The sequence below is a fragment of the Gossypium raimondii genome, chromosome 3 (genome assembly GCF_025698545.1).
Source record: "Gossypium raimondii isolate GPD5lz chromosome 3, ASM2569854v1, whole genome shotgun sequence".
Taxonomy (NCBI): domain Eukaryota; kingdom Viridiplantae; phylum Streptophyta; class Magnoliopsida; order Malvales; family Malvaceae; genus Gossypium; species Gossypium raimondii.
In genome coordinates, this window is record NC_068567.1 from 25,155,408 (window position 1) to 25,163,366 (window position 7,959).

Here is a 7,959-nt window from a genome sequence, read left to right on the forward strand (position 1 = left end):
ATACCACACTACTAGTATCGATACCTACGTAACAGTTTTGGGAATTTTTGCTAAATGGTTCTAATACATGTTTAGTACTTATTTTATGAATATTCTATGAATGTTTAGCATGATTCAACCTCCTTAAAGTTTGTATGACTTACGTTTCATGTGAATGTTATAATAATAAAAGACAAAAAAGGGATGCACGTGCAATATTGTGACGATTTATGATGAATATGAAGTAAAATAGTGGTGTAGCATCCTAGTATTCGAGCTCGACGATTGGGCTAGGTATAGAGTGTTACATTTGGCGGAATGAGAGCCTAGATTCATTAACACTTGGATCTAGACGGTTGTTGTTGATATGCTAATTAGGGTTTTGTAAGCTATGTATTTAGAAATCCAAGTGATTAAATTATTCTGATTTCTTGAGTTTCATGAGATATCTCTTGTTCGTAATGCATGTGGGGTAGGAATGAGAGCACATTGCCTTTTAATCCTAAAGTTTTACAGGAACAAGACTTGGATCATTTCCTCCACCACTCACACCTCTAGTTTGATATGCCTCCTAGATGTGTGAATGTGAGAGCTAATGCTTAAGAGGATGGTACATCCTTTGCACCTCATGTGTCGCCACGTAGAGTTAACATACCTGATGATGGTGTAGGCCCTCTGATAGAAGTGATAATTGGAGCATTTCAGCAGATTACTGGTGCTAACCCTACTCTTGCACTTGCAAATCGTGCACCTATGAATCGTAGGTTGCTGCTTGAATGTCTTTGGGCATTGAGTGGTAAAGAGTTTTCTAGGTTTAAAGGGACCGATTCGACCATAGCTGAGTACTGGTTAAAGGGAGTTGAAAGGATCCTCGAGTAGATGTTCTGTTCTAACAAGGAGAAATTGGGTTACACAATGTTCTTACTCGATGGTGAAGCTCATCATTGGTGGAATACTGTCAAGAAAGGTACAACTGCTGATCGTCTAACTTTGGATTACTGCCTTGAGTTAGGAGAAAGTTCATGGACAAATAGTATATGGAACCTCGTAAGTGGGAATTTTTGGACCTTGTGTAAGGTGGTTTGTATGTGGCTGACTATGAGGCAGAGTTTGTGCTCCTTAGTTAATATGCTCCTGAAATGGTTTTGATTAAAAAGAATCATTGTAAGAGATTTTGGTTTGTCTGTGGCATGTTTTCTCTATGGATCTCATAGAATTACCATTTTCTGATTTTGATGTTATTCTTGGTATGAACTCGTTGACTAAGCATATGGCTAAGGAAGAGTTTGAAACGAAGCGAATTACTTTGAGGAATATTGATGGGTTGAAAATTATTGTTGTTGGTTAAAGATCGGGATTTCTTTCTAATGTGGTTTCAGCTATGAAGGTTGAAAAGATGATAGGGAAATGTTGTAAAGCTTACTTAGCTTATGTGATGAATTCGGTTAGTAAGGAGTTTAGAGGTCTGGATATCTGAACCGATAGGGATTTTCCTAACATGTTTCCTAAAGAGTTGCCTAGCTTACTGCTAGAATGAGAACTGGAGTTTGGAATTGAGCTTTATCCTGGTATTGCACTGGTATCCATTGCACCTTATTGCATGGCACCAACAGAGCTCAAAGAGTTAAAGATTCAGTTCCAATTTTTTTTGGATAGAGGGGTCATTCCACTGAGTGTATCTCCATGGGGTACACTAATTTTATTTATGAAGAAGAAGGATGTTACGATGAGGATGTGTATTGACTATAGACAATTGAATAAGTTGACCATCAAGAATAAGTATCCCTTTCCTCGAATAAACAATTTGTTTGATTAGTTCCGAGGCGCAATAGTGTTTTTAAAGATTGATTTAAGATTTGGGTATTATCAGTTGAAGGTGATGGAGTCTGGTGTGTTAAAAACTGCTTTTAGGACTCGGTATGGGCATTATGAGTTCTTGGTGATGTCGTTTGGTTTTAAAAAATGTTCCTACCACGTTCATGGATTTGATGAACTGAATATTCCATTCATACTTGGATCAATTTGTGGTTGTCTTTATAGACAACATTTTGGTGTATTTTCATTTTGAGGAGAATCATGATGAGCACATTAAGGTTGTTTTGTAGATTTTGAAGGATAAACAGTTGTTTGCTAAGTTAAGTAAGTGTGAATTTTGGCTTAAGGAAGTTGCATTTTTAGGACATATGGTATCGACAGCAGGGATTCGAGTGGATCCTAATAAGATTGAGGCAATCTTAGAATGGAAGTCGCCTAGGAGTGTTACCAAAGTGTGGAGTTTATTGGGTTTGGTTGGTTATTATCATAGATCTGTTGAAGGATTTTCCCTTATTGCTACACCTTTAACGAAACTACTTTAGAAAGATGTGGTGTTTGAATGGACTGATGAAGGGCAAAGAGTTTTTAACAGCTTAAGGTAGTTTTGACTAAGGCACCAATGTTGATTCAACCAAAACTTGGAAAATATTTTGTAGTTTATAATGATGCTTCGTATTTGGGTCTTGGTTGTGTATTGATGCAAGAGGGTAAGGTTGTGACATATTGATACGATCACACCCCAGAAACGCCCTTGGTCCAGCTCCCTAAGCGTTGTTTGCAATCCTTTGAACATTGAATTAGTTCGATTCCAGCTCGTTAAGCTCAATTCAGCTTGTTTCCAGCTTAATGAGCCTGTTTCCTCGTTTTGAGTTTATTTTAATTTCATGCATTTTAGTTGCTGGAATAGAACTTAGCTGCTTAAATAAATTTTAGTTAATTTAGTTTAAGTATTTAATTAATTTAGTTAAGTGTTAAATGTGTTTTTAAGCCATTTAATTTGTCTAAGTACTTTCGACATTAATAGGTCTAAGTCATTTAATTTGTCTAAATTACTACAGCAATTTAAGTTGTATTTAGCTCATTTAATTTGTTTTAGTCTTAACAGCTATCTAAAGTGTCCTAAGCTAAGACAACTTAATTACGCTCATTAAAGGTGTCTTGACCAAATTTTAATGGCTATTTGTAAGTGTCCATTCAGCTGGAATCAGCTTGGTGCATGGACGGCATTAAAGGGAGCATAATACACCAATTAATTTGGCAGCTCATTCCTCTTCCCTAAGGGCCTATTCGTGCATTGCAATGGACAAGGGAGTGTTCACACATGGCTATTTAGCTCACATATTATTTTCACATTTGATGGCTGTTCAAAACTGACTTTTCATACCTTCTGACCGATTGTCTCCACAAGTTCACACTTAGGAGCTGTTTGTGTGCCCAACATGCCACTAAATGCTGCTGCTGTTCATTAAGCTTCTCAAGGTTGATTTAATGAAGAGAATTGAAGTCATTGGCTGTTCAAAACGTTGAACTCTTCCAGCCTAAGAAATCAGCTCATATATTTAGCTGAATTGGGACTTTAAGCTGCTGCCCATTATCGTTTCCAAGGCCTAGAACATTTCAAAAGGATTGAGCTTAGTTATTAAAATATTTCAGCTTATTAATTAGCTCATTTAAGTTGGTTATTAGTGACCATTCAGCTAGGCTTCTCTTCTACTATAAATATGTTGTAATCAGCATGTTGGAGGGACTTTTTGTCAATTTTATGTTAAGACTTAAACTTGTGAGATTATCCAATTCTCCTTGTTCTCTCTTGGGACTAAATCGACTTATCAAGCTATCTTGTGGCATCAATTCTTTCCTTTGTTAACCGAACTTATCACCTTGCTAGTGTAGCATTCATATACCTCTGGTTCCTATCATCTTCGATAGCAGGTCAAGGTTTAACTATCAACTTCCAAACCAAAATCATCTAAGTGCCTTGTTAAGATTCGGGTCAACAATTTCCTTTATTGTTGGTTCTTTCTTTGGCCTTAGTCGAATTTAGCTATCCATTTCCTCACTTATTTCTTACCCTTCGTTTGAAGCCTATATTATTTGTTACAGCAACATATTTTACTACAATTCTAAACCAAACTTGGAACACGCAAACTCTTACTCGAATTCTCGATTGGGCAACAAATATGACTCGAGACATCCACAACCAAGCTCGTATCACATATGCTTCAAGATATTTGAAGATGCATGAGTGCAAATATCCCACCCATAATTTGGAATTAGTTGTTGTGGTATTTGTGCTTAAGATTTGGCGCAATTATTTGTATGGGGAAAAGTATGTTATTTACATGAATTATAAGAGCCTTAAGTACCTCCTTACCCAAAAAGAGTTGAATTTAAGGCAAAGGCGTTGGATTGAGTTTTTGAAGGATTATAATTATGTGATTGAGTATCACCATGCCAAGGTAACTATTTTTGTTGACGCTTTAAGTAGGAAATTGATGTTAGAGTTGAGAGAATATGTTTTCGGGTTTGAGTTTGGCTAGTGATGGTGGTTTGTTAACTGAACTTCAAGTTAGTCCAACTTTGGCTCAACAAATTAAGGAGAAACAACCATTAGATGGAGATTTTTTGAGGGGGATTCGTCAAGTTGAGAAAGGTGTTAAGATAGACTTTGATGTTGAAGACGAAGGTATTTTGAATTTCTGAGGTAGATTGTTTGTGCCGTAAGATGTGGATTTAAAACAAGCGATCCTTATCGAGGCACATAGTATCCCTTACGCTATGCACCCTGGTAGTGGTAAAATGTTTCATGATCTCCGTGAGGTTTATTGATAGCCTGGGTTGAAGCGTGAAGTTACGAATTTTATGGCTCGATGTTTGGTGTGTCAAAAGGTGAAAGCTGAACATAAATTTCCTTCAGGTTTTTTTGCAATCGATTGCGATTCCTGAATAGAAGTGGGAAAGGATCACTATAGATTTTGTTTCAGGTTTGCATTTGACGCCATCAAAGAAGGATTCAGTTTGGGTTATAGTTGATCAATTTTCGAAGAGTGCACATTTCTTGGTAGTGGTACCAGTTATTCTTTGCAAAAGTTGGCAGAGTTGTACATTGCGGAGATTGTGAATATGTAGTGAATATGTGCTAAAAATCGGTAAGTAAACATGTGATAATATTGTGGATATTTTAGCCTTTTGACCTATGAGACCGTTGGATATAGTTGACATGTCATAGGATTATGAGTGCTCACTTTTGTGTTGTGTTTTGGGCATTGAGGCCCTAGGACAGGTTGGAGGGATAAGGGAATGTGAGCTAAGCTCTATTCAATTGGAGAAGTTTGGTGTGTTGGAGAGTGTTAGCTTTATGCTTCACTTTTTGGGATATATTCGACTCTGTGAGTCATTTGGTGTGTTGGAGATCTGTGTGTCTGATGTGTGGTGATAAAACCCACTTTTACGTTTCATAGCTCAAGTGCCAAATTATCATAAATTATGACTAATGTGTAATGTGATATATGTTTAAATGTTATGCGGCTATTATGTAAATGAACCCATGAAAGTTGTTTGAATGAATGTAATATGACATTAAAGTTGGAAATATTGTAAATGTGACATATGGTTATTATGTTAATGCATAATCACTTGTTTGCATTGTGGTTGTTCTGAGCATTCACTGAGCCTGTTAAGCTCACCCACTCTTATTTGAACCAATGCAGATTAGTTGTGTTTCCTATGTGAGCGGTGTGGTTTCGAGGGGTAATTCAAACAAGTCCATTTTTAATTATTCTTAGGTGTTTATTATTTATCCGATTATGTTTTGGGAATAAGGCAATGTGCTAGACTATATACTAGTTTTTGTTGTGACCTTTAAGTTGTTTACTTGATTATTATGTTTTAGAATTTATGGACTTTAAGCATGATTTATTAGTTTCTTGCTCAATCATGGTTATGATGTTTTGGACGGCCATTTTTGACATTTTGATGCTCATTTGATGATGAGAATGATGCACGTTGATTAGACTTAAGTTAGCTTGGACTATATACTTCAAATTGTTGGATTTTTTATGTCTATAGCAGGGGTACCAATATTCAAGTTTTAATATCGATACCTTCATGATTTTTTAATGTGCAAGAAGTCAGTAATGTAAATTGGCATCAATACATTATCATGAGCATCGAGATTTTGGTTTTTATACGAGAAATAATAGACAATTTTGGTATTAACTGTCCAAGTGGTATTGATACCACTTGAGAGAATTGTCAATACCTTATGTTCAGTATTGATACCTACGTAACAATTTTGGATTTTTTTCTAAATGGTCCCAATGTATGTTTAGTTGTTTCTTAAGATACATTTGAAGTATGTTTAGCATGTTTTAAATGATGACTAACATATGGATGACTTGGAATTCGAATAAATACTAAATATAAGAGGGTTGCTTACCAATGTATCGACTCATGATGTGTATGATGTGAGATAGTGGTGTATCGTCTTGTTACTCAGGCCTAGCGATCGGACCAGGTATAGGGTGTTATATTTGGTGGTATCAGAGCCTAGGTTCATTATTACTTAGAGTTAGGTGATTGTTGTATGAATTGGGGTTTCATAACTAATGGATTTAGGAACCCAAGTTATGCTGATTGCTTGAATTGTTTGAAGTATTTGTATTTGAATTGCGTGAAATTTTTTGAAATGTTCGGATTGAATTACATGTGAGGTAGGAACGGGAACACATTGCCTTTAATCCTAAAGTTTGTTGTAAGAATGTAGCTTGGATCATCTCCTCGCCACTCATACCTTTGTCTATTTTTTGTTTTTGTGTTAGATTATTAGATACGCCTCGTAGACGTGTTAATGTGAGAGATAATTCTTAAGAGGATCATACATCCTCTGCACCTCCTGTGCTACTACATAGAGTGAACATACCTGATGAGGGTGTAGGCTCTCTGATGGAAGCAATCATTGGAGCATTTTAGCGAATTACAAATGCCACACATGCTCTGCACCTGCCAATCCTGCATCTATTAGTCGAGGTTTGCCACTTGAACATTTGCAAGCGTTAGGTGGTAAAGAGTTTTTTGGGGTAAAAGGCCTTGATCCGATGGCAGTTGAGTACTGGTTGGAAGGAGTTGAAAGGATCCTATAGCAGATATCTTGTTCTGGCGATGTGAAGTTGGTTGTGTTATGTCCTTACTCGATGGTGAGGCTCATCATTGGTGGAATACTATTAGGTGATGACTACTACTGATCATATGAATTGGGGATATTTTCTTAAGGTCTCTAAGAGTAAGTTTATGGGTGAATAACATATGGAGGCTCGTAAGTGTTAGTTTTTGGATTTGATTTAAGGAGATTTGTCACTGGCTGACTATGAGGTAGAGTTTGTGCGATTGAGTCAATCTACTCTTGAGATGATTCTTTCTATGAGAGACCATTGTAAGAGGTTTCGATTTGGCCTTACTCGTGAGATTCGATTTTATTTGGTAGCTTAGAACATGGACATGTTTGATGAGTTAGTTGAGAGAGCTAAAGCAGTTGAGGAGACTTCAGCTAAGCCACCTTGTTCTATGGCTTTTTAGTTTTGCAAGAGGACTTCTGATGTTTCTTCTGGTTGACTGTTTAAGAGAGGGCATGATATTCATAATTTTGGTAGGGGTAGGAGACGTAGGTCTCGACCAAGTCAATCTAGACAATAGAGTAGTGTTGTAGTTGATACTAGTGGTTCGACAAGTGGTTCTAGATGGTCGCTTTGTGCACATTATGAGCGTAGGCATTTTGGTGAGTGCCATAAAATGACAGGTGGATGTTTTAAATGTGTTTTGAAAGAACATTTTCTGAGGGATTGCCCAAATAGAGTTGAGGTGTCGTAGACTCAGAGTTCAACACCTGCTTCTGTGCTTGCTAAAGGCTGTGGTTGTGGTATAGGTAATGGGAGATCAGTTGGGAAACAGATTGTTTCTCATACTATTGCTTCACTGGTTGAGTCTGGAGGTCTAGCTCAGGTTTATGCTGTTAGGGAACCGGAGAGTCAAGATTCGACTGATTTTATCGTAGGTACTTTTCCTTTGCAGTCTACTCCCTTGTTTTCTTTGGTTAGTTCTGATTCTACGCATTCGTATATCTTGTGTGAATTGGCTTGCAAGTTAGGGATTCTTGTTAAGAGTATTGAT